At 40.8% G+C, this 12308-nt stretch overlaps 1 protein-coding gene across 2 annotated transcripts in view; it reads left to right on the forward strand.

Annotated features, from left to right (window-relative positions):
- LOC141146596 (protein FAM240C-like) overlaps window positions 1–12308 on the forward strand; it is a 247984-nt gene that overhangs the window by 227078 nt on the left and 8598 nt on the right. The window contains exons 5-6 of one of the 2 annotated variants that reach the window (XR_012244967.1): window positions 868–1253; window positions 3073–3222. The gene's annotated coding sequence lies outside the window, so the exon portion shown is untranslated. Of the gene's footprint in view, window positions 1–867; window positions 1254–3072; window positions 3223–12308 lie in introns of those variants that run through there. The other variant, XR_012244966.1, reaches the window with a different exon arrangement.

Below are 12308 nucleotides of genomic sequence, written 5' to 3' on the forward strand. Positions count from 1 at the left end.
CGACTCGAACTCGAAGCTCATCCCTACTCTCAGCCCCCCTCACACCTGTACGCTCTCAGCCCCCCTCACACCTGTACGCTCTCAGTCCCCCTTACACCTGTACGCACTCAGCCCCCTCACACCTGTATGCTCTCAGCCCCCTCACACCTGTACGCTCTCAGCCTCTCTCACACCTGTACGCTCTCAGTCCCCCTCACACCTGTACACTCTCAGCCCCCCTCACACCTGTACGCTCTCAGCCTCTCTCACACCTGTACGCTCTCAGTCCCCCTCACACCTGTACGCTCTCAGCCCCTCTCACACCTGTACACTCTCAGCCCCCTCATACCTGTATGTTCTCATCCCACCACTCACACCTGTATGCTCCCAGCACGACTCACATGTATATATATGACATGCACATACACACACACAGGCATGTATACACACACAAGACATGTACACACACAGAGACATGTACACACACAGGCATGTATACACACAGGCATGTACACACACAAGACATGTACACACAGAGACATGTACAGCTTGGTTACAACTGCTGTTGCTCAGAAAAACTGGCTGTCAGAAAGGTCATACCAATATGAAAGGTGGCACTACTGTATGAGCATCCGTGCAAAAGCACAGGTTGGCTTGTGTGTGACACAAATGTGTGTGCAAACGTGAATTCATGCTGCTAATGTTGGCACCAAGCAGACTGTTTAGACTGGATAGTTGCACATGGCCAGTGCTGTATTTAGCAGTACCTGCTAACCTGTGTCCAGAATTTCCTTTCTGACTTCCTTGTCTTGACCTGATTTTGCTATCCATCTATACCAACCTTGGCTTAAACAACAACCACTTTTCCACCTGCTTTTCTTGCTTCAGATCTACCCCAGATTGGAACCTGACCTTGACCAGATACTGATTCTGTATGTGATCTACCTGCCAGCTATTGACCTAGTCTTCATGACCTTGATCCAGCCATGAGCTTCTTCATCTCTTCTGATTACCTTCCTGCTGACACACTTGCTATGGGCCTGCCTGATCTTGTTTTCGACCAGCTGTTTCAGTGTCCAGGTCTCCTCCTCTCTAAGAGAAGATCAAGTATCTCCGCCACGACCAGTGGCTCGCATTCACCCAGAGCAGAATCCAGATGACCAGTGAGGCACTTGTACCACTCTGTGCCCTTGCACTACTTGTCCTTTCTATCAGGGACCATGGGCTGGAGGTGTATGAGAGATCTTCCTCATCTTGTCAGGCTCCCCTGCCAGGTATGTGACACTGATGCTACTGTTGCTGATAGTCCAGAGTGAAATGCAGGCTGGGACAGCTGGAAGCCTGTGTACAGGGTTCAGATGTGTTTTATTGCTGAAGTTGCTGCATGCTGGGCCTGGGATGGCAGCTAGAGAGAAAAAGATCATGTTCTATGCTGCGGCTGTGAAGAGGCCACATGCTGTTGACACTGTTGCAAAAGTTTGCCTAGTGTCCAGAAAGAAAACTTGGAATATGCTGCTGAAAGCCACATGTCACTGTGCTACTTCTACAGAGTGCTGCGCAGTGCAGGACTGTCGTGCTCAGTTTTTGAGAGGGGAGTGCTGTTCCAGTGTTCCAGCTGTTCCAATTTATCCTGCTGTTGCATTTTCTTGCTGTTCTGTTGCATAGCTCCCAACTGTCCCTGATTTCGAGGGACTGCCCCTGATTTGGAGCAATGTCCCTCTGTCCCTCATTCCTCCTCATTTGTCCCTCATTTTGGTCTGATCAATATAGTTGTATATAAAATGTACTTTTTATCTATGAAAAAGTGTTTTCCAGCGCTAAACCTTTCATCTGATTTCTAAATTGCTGCATTTGTAAATTCTAAAAGCCAATATAAAGGAATAGTAGTGGTAAAAAAAAGCACTTGTGGGTTTAACCAATCTTGTTTTGTACAATTCTCCTTTAAGGGGGTGTGTCCTATGCCGGCATACTTTTGCTGATAGGTGTCCCTCATTCCCATCTCAAAAAGTTGGGAGGTATGCTGTTGTTGTGCCATGCGGTGTCTAGAAAGTGCTACATTAGGACTCCAAAACTACTAGGAGGAGTCTTCATGTATTAGTGGCTCGAAAGGGGGGTCTGTTTTGTAGCCTATGAGGGACTGCTTGATTGAGACCAAGGACCAAATTCAACAGTGGTAAGAGGCCTCTTGGCCGTCATCTTATCACAATTCAGTTAAGTGCTACACCAGAATAAGGACCTGATTGCACTAGACATATTCAATGCCACTGGCCAGTGGAATAGGTAGTGCCTTTACTTTACTTATCACCCATTGTCCTTTGATATACTGTCTTACCAGTTTTAACCAAGTTTTCACTGTAAATTGTTTTGAAGTTGCATTGCATTTGGTTAACTCACCAATTTCTCCTCACAGGAATTTCAGCTTTGTAATAAAGTCCATTCTAAAAGGTTCCATACATGTTGCTGGTCATTTGAGCAATCTAGCAGCTCCTCCAGGGTTGACACTACAATAAAGTGGTTCTAAAGGCAGAAAGTTTTTTATCTTAAGATAAAAAACCTTCTGTGTGCAGCAGCCCCCCTCAGCCCCCCTAATACTTAAAGGAGCCCCATCTCAATCCAGCGATGTTTCATGAAAGCCTCGGCTGTCCAAGGTTGGACAGCCAAGGCTTTCCCATTTGCTGAGACAGCAGTGGGTGCCATTGGCTCTTGCTGCTGTCAATCAAAATCAGTGAGCCAATGAGGAGAAAAAGGGGGCAGGCAGAGCCACGGCTCTGTGTCTGAATGGACACACAGACGATGGCTCAGGTGCCCCCATAGCAAGCTTCTTGCTGTGTGGGCACTCTGCAGGAAGGGGGGGCCAGGTGTGCTGGCCAGGGACCCGAGAAGAGAAGGATCTGGGCTGCTGTGTGTTTTTAAACAAAAAAAAAACAAAACTTTAATATCACTTTAAAGTGGTTGTAAAGCCACTTGTAAAGTCTCTCCAATCCCCTCTGTTAGATAATGCTATGTTCCCCAGTGTGTGTGATTTAAAAGCCGCTGTGAACCTTATTCCATAGCGCTGATCGGTGCTCACCTGATCCATTTTTCTTTTTTTAGGGTTACAAACACTTTAAGTAACTCCTAACCAAAAAGAAAACCTGAGGAGAAGCTATCTAATCATATATGAGGAGCTATCTTACATGAAAGAGTCATGTCTTATAGGAAAGAGTCATATCTTGTATCACCTTCCCTTGAACAGACAGGTAGAAAACTTGGTGAGTACAAAGTTGGAGTGTGGTGATCTCACATTAGAACAGAGAAGCATATGTTGAGGATTTTGAAGATTGATTTGAAAAGAGAGACGTTTTCTTTTGGAACACGGTTGTTCCATGTGGAATTCACTGAAATAGACTGCCTATTATTAGTGTGTAAAAGGTGATCTATAGTCACAGCATAAACTTTCCTTTTATAACATCAGCATTGTAATAACAAAACAAACAATAGTTATTTTTTTACAGTCCAATATAAACTTATTTAAAAAATCTCCTTTTGTGTTGTGAGTTCTGCCCATCTGCTGGACATCTCTTTCTAAAACTTCCTGGTCTCCCCTGCAGAATTTGCTTCTTGTCCAGTTCTAAGGACTACATGTCCCATGGTACCTTCCTGCCTGCAAACAGTGATTTCTGTACTGACTCCATCTCCTAAAACTTCTCCTCAGCACCTCCGTAGTTCAGAAGGCAGGCTCTGTGAAATGTGTGACACAGCAGTGCCTACTCACAGGACATGGTGAATGTGTGTCACAGAAATCAAGAAAGTAACAGTGTAGGGTTCAAGATTGCTCAGTCACAGGAGTAGGAAATAAATAATTTAAATTCAATGTGGAAATGAATATAAAATTTAAAAGTGTTACCATTTTAACTAATATATAGTCTTAAATTGGGTTGCAATGGGGGTGTAGGTTCTAAATATTTGAGAGCACTATACTATTATTTGGAAATTCAATATATTAGGATCACTTGATTCATCAAAATTTAACAGCTGGGGAATAGTTTTGTTTTATTTATTGATTTATTTGTTTATTTGAGTATTTTTCCAGCGCATAACACACACATATAAACATTAAAGTCTTATATTTCTGAGACAGACCTTTGGCTTCTTTATCTTTCTAAATCAAGCAAGAGAAAAAATGTTCATCAAATTTACATGTTATTTAAACCCAAAATTAAGAAGTTTTTCAGTCCTTAAACCATAAAAACAATGACAAATATCAAACAGGACCCTACAATATTTATAAAGATTGTGGCCATCTATTTAATGCATTTTAACTCATACACAGTATGTGCCTAAAGTCCCCATAGAAGGCATTCCATAAATGTGAATATTCTAATGGATCTAACACTCTCAGTTCGAAAAGACCCAATCGTACAAACTAAGACCCCACAATCTTGTGTTCCAAAAATGCAGTATACATATTCATTGTAATCTGTAATCTGTCCTTGCTGGGGCATATAGCCCAGAAAGCTTGTTCTGGGAATGGCCTGCTGCCTTAAGGGGTATGGTTTCCTGATGCTTTTGCCTCTGGCACATGAACAAATGTAGACCACCCTCCTGCCTAAAGCTCTAAATGTACCTAGATCTCAACATCAAGATCCACCGCTTAGTCTACATACTTTGTGCCAGCTTCTTTACCTGTGCAGTCCGACCCCACAGAATTCTATAAGGCCAGTAGATAAAGCAGGTCCTATAAGTTGTCCATCACCACAGATGTCTATGGGGCATAACTGTGCATGTACAGACAAGAGGTGAAGAAGCCAGTATAAGGTATGTAAACAATGTAGTGGACCTTGTTGGCAAGGTAAGTATAAAACTTTGGGGGGGTGGGGAGGAGTGGGGGGGTCTAAATCTGCTCAGGGGGTGGAGGTAAAAGCGTAAGGAAACTTAATGTGAATCATTCACATTAAGTTTCCTTATTCTTCAAGCATCTTAGCTTTGAGTAGTTAGACAGGGCAGGCACAAAAAGCCATATACAGTTTACAGTAGATTACCTAGACAAATTTGAATATGTGATCTCCAAGCTCGATACCAATAACTGAGTCATGACATAAGGTGCGCAATTGAGAAAGTAATAATAAGATAATAGAGTTCCTAATTCTTCCATACTGTGCCACAAACTGAAAAAAAAGTTAAATTTTGCAGCTCATGTATAAAAAAAACAGGTAATATGAGAACAAATATGTGTTGCATGGCTCCAATCTTTAATTCTGCTCTGAGCAATTTCTGCTCTTCCCAGCATGTTTCTGAGCCTACAGAATTATTTGAATTCAACTAGATGTACAGTATAGAAGTTAAAAAAATAATTTTTTACAGTATTTTAACATATACAGTATCTCGCAAAAGTGAGCTACCCCTCACATTTTTGTAAATATTTTATTATTTCTTTTCATGTGACAAACGAAGAAATGACACTTTGCTACAATGTAAAGTAGTGAGTGTACAGCTTGTATAACAGTGTAAATTTGCTGTTCCCTCAAAATAACTCAACACACAGCCATTAATGTCTAAACCGCTGGCAACAAAAGTGAGTACACCCCTAAGTTTAAATGTCCAAATTGGGCCCAAAGTGTCAATATTTTGTGTGGCTTTCCAGCACTCTTCCACTCCTCTACAGAGCTGGTGGATGTTAGAGACCTTGCGCTCATCCGCCTTCCATTTGAGGATGCCCCACAGATGCTCAATAGGGTTTAGGTCTGGAGACATGCTTGGCCACTCCATCACCTTTTCCCTCAACTTCTTTAGCAAGGCAGTGGTTGTCTTGGAGGTGTGTTTTGGGTTGTTAATATGTTGGAATACTGCCCTGCGGCCCAGTCTTCAAAGGGAGGGGTTCATGCTCTGCTTCAGTATGTCACAGTACATGTTGGCATTCATGGTTCCCTCAATGAACTGCAGTTCCCCAGTGCCGGCAGCAGTCATGCAGCCCCAGACCATGACACTCCCACCACCATGCTTGACTGTAGGCAAGATATACTTGTCTTTGTACTCCTCACCTGGTTACCACCACACACACTTGACACCATCTGAACCAAATAAGTTTATCTTGGTCTCATCAGACTACAGGACATGGTTCCAGTAATCCATGTCCTTAGTTTGCTTGTCTTCAGGAAACTGTTTGGGGGCTTTCTTGTGCATCATCTTTAGAAGAGGCTTAATTCTGGGACGACAGCCATGCAGACCAATTTGATGCAGCGTGTGGCTTATGATCTGAGCACTGACAGGCTGACCCCCCACCCCTTCAACCTCTGCAGCAGTGCTGGCAGCACTCATATGTCTATTTCCCAAAGATAACCTCTGGATATGACGCTGAGCACATGCACTCAACTTCTTTGGTTGACCATGGCGAGGCCTGTTCTGAGTGGAACCTGTCCTGTTAAACCGGTGTATGTTCTTGGCCACTGTGCTGCATCTCAGTTTCAGGGTCTTGGCAATCTTCCTATAGCCTAGGCCATCTTTATGTAGAGCAACAATTCTTTTTTTCAGATCCTCAGAGAGTTCTTTGCCATGAGGTGCCATGTTGAACTTCCAGTGACCAGTATGAGAGAATGAGAGCAATAACACCAAATTTAACACACCTGCTCCCCATTCACACCTGAGACCTTGTAACACTAACGAGTCACATGACATCGAGGAGGGAAAATGGCTAATTGTGCCCAATTTGGACATTTTCACTTGTACTCACTTTTGTTGCCAGCGGTTTAGACATTAGTGGCTGTGTGTTGAGTTATTTTGAGGGAACAGCAAATTTACACTGTTATACAAGCTGTACACTCACTACTTTACATTGTAGCAAAGTATCATTTCTTCAGTGTTGTCACATGAAAGATATAATAAAATATTTACAAAAATGTGAGGGGTGTACTCACTTTTGTGAGATACTGTAAATAGTTTTGGCCTTGCACACAAAAGATACACATTTAAAAATAAATACTTTTGATGGGGAAAGAAAAACAGGAATGTTTCATGCATTCTAGTGAAGCTCACCAGCTTTTTAAAATGTTGTCCTATGTTTGTAAATGCTTTGATGTATGTTATAGGGTAAAATGTTCTGCTTAACATTACACTTAGTGTAGTGACCTCAGTGCTGATATAAAAAAAAGGTTCTATTTGGCATGCAGCTGAAGTGTCATTGGAATTCATGTAACCCGCTCACATCTGCCTACTGTCTGATTTGTTTGGGTACTGCTCCTGTCATGCTATCAAGCTATCAAGCTAGTGACAGTGATTCTATTACTGTTGCCACAAAGTCAGACAGCTGTGTTAGGCTGTTCATGTGCTCGGGCATTTTTATCCATGTGTTAAACAGATCAATGGCTCAACAGTGACACTGTCACACTGATTCTATAGGCACCTGCGCTAATTATTTCCAGTATGACTTTAAACTTGAATTGTAGAAAAGCTACTTTGAGGCACTTGCCCCCACACTCCTGTAGGCACCACGGTGACATTAATCCTTGATCATCCAACAATACTATTCTCACTTGTGACATTTAGAGATAATTTAAAAATCTAGTGGTTCACCCAAGCGGATGTATGAATGCCGAGTCTCTGAAATCCCTATTTTTCTATGACATTATTATCACAGATCCAAAGAAGGTTCTACATTGCAAATACACTGTCAGAATCATGCAATAAATACAGAGAAACTGGTGCTTTGGCACAGTTGTATTTCTCAAGTATGCTTACATTGATTCCCATCTGTCTGTGTGGCATTATGCCTGTTGCTAATCACACATACCAATTTGGTAGACCGCTATGCTGTGCATGTACAGTACAGGCATTCTTTTCCTGGCATGCCATGTTAAATTGGGCCCATTAACTAAAGCATTTCATCTGTTGCCCAGCTGTAGCAGCATAATGTCATGGACCTTATGCCACTGAAAGAAACACATTCTTTTTGCTGTTTTCTCTAATGCTTCCCTGTATTGCCACTTCCAGGAAATTGAGATATATGTGCACTTTACCAGCTGGGCAAAATACATGACACTTTTTCCAACAGAATGCTTTCACATTAAAGAGAAATCAGAAGGGTTTGAAAATAGAACATATTCTCTTATAAAATATAATGTCACTGTACATTATGATGACACGGCATGTGTTTATTTTCCCTAGAACCACTTTTTACAGCACTTTTGAAAAAGTTAAAGTGGCACTAAACAATATCCTTAATATCCAAAAATATTCCATATATATCCACTACTTAATAGCCATGTACTCTATTTTTCATGAAATTGTTTGTTGCTGTGCTTTTCTGCCTCCTTGCAACATCCTCTGTGAGCTTCCAAACCTTTTTCACTGCTCACTTTCTTTTGTTTGGAGCATGTTAGTTGCAATCATGTGCACTACTCTATGCCAGCGTTTTATAGATCAATGCACCCTTTAAAATTATGGACAATCTTCATGAGCCCAATTTAAAAAATGAAACTAATAGTTCTACATAATGCAGCAGCATCTACACATGTCGGACACCCCAACATTAGAGGTTATTTATCCAAAGCAAATACACCTTTGCATACTGGACTAGTATTCTAGCTTTTCTCTGCCTCTTCTACACTCCGCTAATAAGATACTGTGCAGGCGCCCAACATCCTCCTTGTCAACCAATTACATCATTGGCTGTAAGCATGCCAGAGGCTCACCCGCACAGTGCCTATGGTTGTACTCCTGCACGATAAAAACCTGTAGCTTTGTGTAACAAAAAAGCAGTCTTGATCCACCCGCTGGCTTGTTGACAATTTTTGGGCAATTTGTGCAATTTTTAGACAGTTTGCCAAGGCACCCCTGAAGAACCCAAAGGGTCCCCGGTTAAAAAAAGACTACTCGATGCACACTACAAATCTCATAGTCCATCTCAGGTGGCTACATTTCTGCATACAGTGGAATCATGGAAAACAAATGTAGCCACCCTCTAAAAGCAAGGCAGATCACCACAACAAAATAAGGAATTTTTTTTTTTTTGGAAGAGGCTGAAAGTAATGGAAGGTACACTATATTGTCAAAAGTATAGGGACACCCGCCTTTATACACTGATATGGAAATATTGGGCTTCATGTTTATTTCAAGGGAACCATTGTGAGGACTTTCTAATTAAATTACCATGCCCTGTTAGATGTATATGTGTGTATGTATATATATGTGTGTGTGTATATGCTTTTACAGGGGGATGATGTACATAATATATTTTGTGATATCATGATGAGATATGGGCCTTACAAGACTTTTTTTTTTCTGTTTCTTAAAAGCTGTTTGATGTCTTCAATAGGCAGGTGATAACTAAGTTACCCTTTTGTTTGTAGAGAGCCACTGCAAAGTCAGGCCTTCTCGTCCACATCAATGCCTAACCTCACAAATGCGCTTCTGGAAGAATGGTCAGACATTCCCATAGACACACTCCTAAACTTGTGGACAGCCTTCCCAGAAAAGTTTAAGCTGTTATAGCAGCAAAGGGTGAGCCAACTCAATATTGAACTCTACGGACTAAGACTGGGATGTCATTAAAGTTCATGTGCGTGTAAAGGCAGGTGCCTCAATACTTTTGACAATATAGTGTATTTTCTTCTTTTTTTTTGGTGTTAAGAACACATACTTGAATTTTTTTTTTTTGTAACATGAGTTTAGTGTCACTTTGAAATATTAATTTTTTTGCAATTACAAATCACTGTGCTTGCTTTTGATTAATCCTTAATTACATTGATGGTTATAGATGAACAAATTGGATGATTAGAATCCAAGTTAGTGTGCCCATGTTTGCATTGATTCTACCCAGATATTTTTATAGTAATTAATGGCCAGATTACAAAAGATCAAGTTTAATTTGGATCTCCCTAATTTGTATACTTTAGTATGTCTGAGTCTGGGGAAATCGTGAATAGTGCCTATATCAGAATATTTATCTGTATATCATCTAAACATATACTGTATATATTAGATATATTTTACTTTTTTTATCCTATGGCAAATGTAATCTGTAGCATTGTATACTTTAAAGTATGTTTTTAATGTGTGAACACATACTTTCACCTGCATCAAACTGTAATCCTCTGTTAGACCTTTTTGAGAAGAAATAAGAACATCTTTTAATTTTTATATGCAATGGGGCCCATGAGAGGAAGGTGAAGGAAGGGCCACAATGACTTCAGCTGTTTCCCAACTTTTAATGAATCACCCACCCTTAACCACTTGACCACTGGGCACTTAAACCCCCTTAACCACTAAGCTACCACCCACCATCATATGACGGCGGGACAAGGCAGCTCTTGTTCTGGGCAGACGTCATATGACGTGATCCCCCTCCCAAGCCACTAGGGGGCGTGCGCGCATGCCCGCTGCGTCGCTCTGGACCCGGTGCACGTGCCCGGCGGCCGCGATGTCTGCCGGGCACCCACGATTGCCGGGTAACAGAGCAGGACCGTGGATCTGTGTATGTAAACACAGATCCACGTCCTGTCAGAGAGGAGAGGAGACAGATGGTGTGTCCCTTGTACATAGGGACACCGATCGGTCACCTCCCACAGTCAGTCCCCTCCTCCTACAGTTAGAATCACCTCCCTAGGACACACATTAACCCCTCGATCGCCCCCTAGTGTTAACCCCTTCCTTGCCAGTCACATTTACACAGTAATCAATGCATTTTTATAGCACGGATAGCTGTATAAATGTGAATGGTCCCAAAAATGTGTCAAAAGTGTCCGATATGTCCGCCGCAATATCCCAGTCACAATAAAAATCGCAGATCGCCGCCATTACTAGTAAAAAATAAATAAATAAAAATCCTATAAATCTATCCCCTATTTTGTAGACGCTATAACTTTTGCGCAAACCAATCAATATACGCTTATCGTGATTTTTTTTAACCAAAAATATATAGAAGATTACATATTGCCCTAAACTGAGGAAAAAATTTGTTTAAAAAAAATAATAAATTGGATATTTATTATAGCAAAAAGTAAAAAATATTGTGTTTTTTCAAAATTGTCCCTCTTCTTTTGTTTATAGCGCAATAAATAAAAAACACAGATGTGATCAAATACCACCAAAAGAAAGCTCTATTTGTGAGGAAAGAAATGATAAAAATGTCATTAGGGTGCAGTGTAACATGACCGCGCAATTGTCATTCAAAGTGCGACAGCGCTGAAAACTGAAAAATGGCTTGGGCAGGAAGGGGGTGAAAGTGCCCTGTATTGAGGTGGTTAATAACCAGACCAATTTTCAGCTTTTGGTGCTCTCACATTTTGAATGAAAATTACTCAGTCATGCAACACTGTACCTATATGAAATTTTTGTCCTTTTTGTCACACAAATAGAGCTTTCTTTTGGTGGTATTTAATCACTGCTGGGTTCTTTATTTTTTGCGCTATAAAAGAAAAAAGACCGAAAATTCTGTAAAAAAAATGCATTTTTCTTCGTTTCTGTTATAAAATTTTGCAAATTAGTAATTTTTCTTCATATATTTTGGCCAAAATTTATACTGCTACATATCTTCGGTAAAATTAACCCAAGAGCGGTGTATATTATTTGGTCTTTGTGAAAGTTATAGAGTCCAAAAGCTATGGTGCAAATATCTGAAAATTGATCACGCCTGAAGTACTAACGGCCTATCTAATTTCTTGAGACCCTAACATGCCAGAAAAGTACAAAATACCCCCCAAATGACCCCTTTTTGGAAAGAAGACATTCCAAGGTATTTAGAAAGATGCATGATGAGTTTTTTGAAGTTGTAATTTTTTCCCACAATTCTTTGCAAAATCAAGATTTTTTTTCACAAAATTGTCATATTAGCAGGTTATTTCTCAGACATAGCATATGCATACCACAAATTACACCCCAAAACACATTCTGCTATTCTTCCCGAGTACGGCGATACCACATGTGTGAGACTTTTGCACAGCGTGGCCACATACAGAGACCCAACATGCACAGAGCACCTTCAGGCGTTCTGGAGCACCCAGGCCAATTCTGACATTTCTCTCCTACATGTAAAAATCATCATTTATTTGCTAGAAAATTACATAGAACCCCAAAACATTATATATGTTTTTTTAGCAAAGACCCTAGAGAATGCAATGGCGGTCATTGCAACTTTTTATCTTGCACGGTATTTGCGCAGCAATTTTTCAAACGCTTTTTTTTTGAAAAAAAAAACTGTTTTGTGCTTTAAAAAAAAAAAAAAAACAGTAAAGTTACCCCAATGTTATTCCATAATGTGAAAGATGAAGTTATGCCGAGTAAACAGATACCTAACATGTCACCCTTCAAAATTGCACAAGCTCATGGAATGGCGCCAAACTTCGCTACTTAAAAAT

The sequence above is a fragment of the Aquarana catesbeiana genome, linkage group LG01 (assembly GCF_042186555.1).
Source record: "Aquarana catesbeiana isolate 2022-GZ linkage group LG01, ASM4218655v1, whole genome shotgun sequence".
NCBI classification, from domain to species: domain Eukaryota; kingdom Metazoa; phylum Chordata; class Amphibia; order Anura; family Ranidae; genus Aquarana; species Aquarana catesbeiana.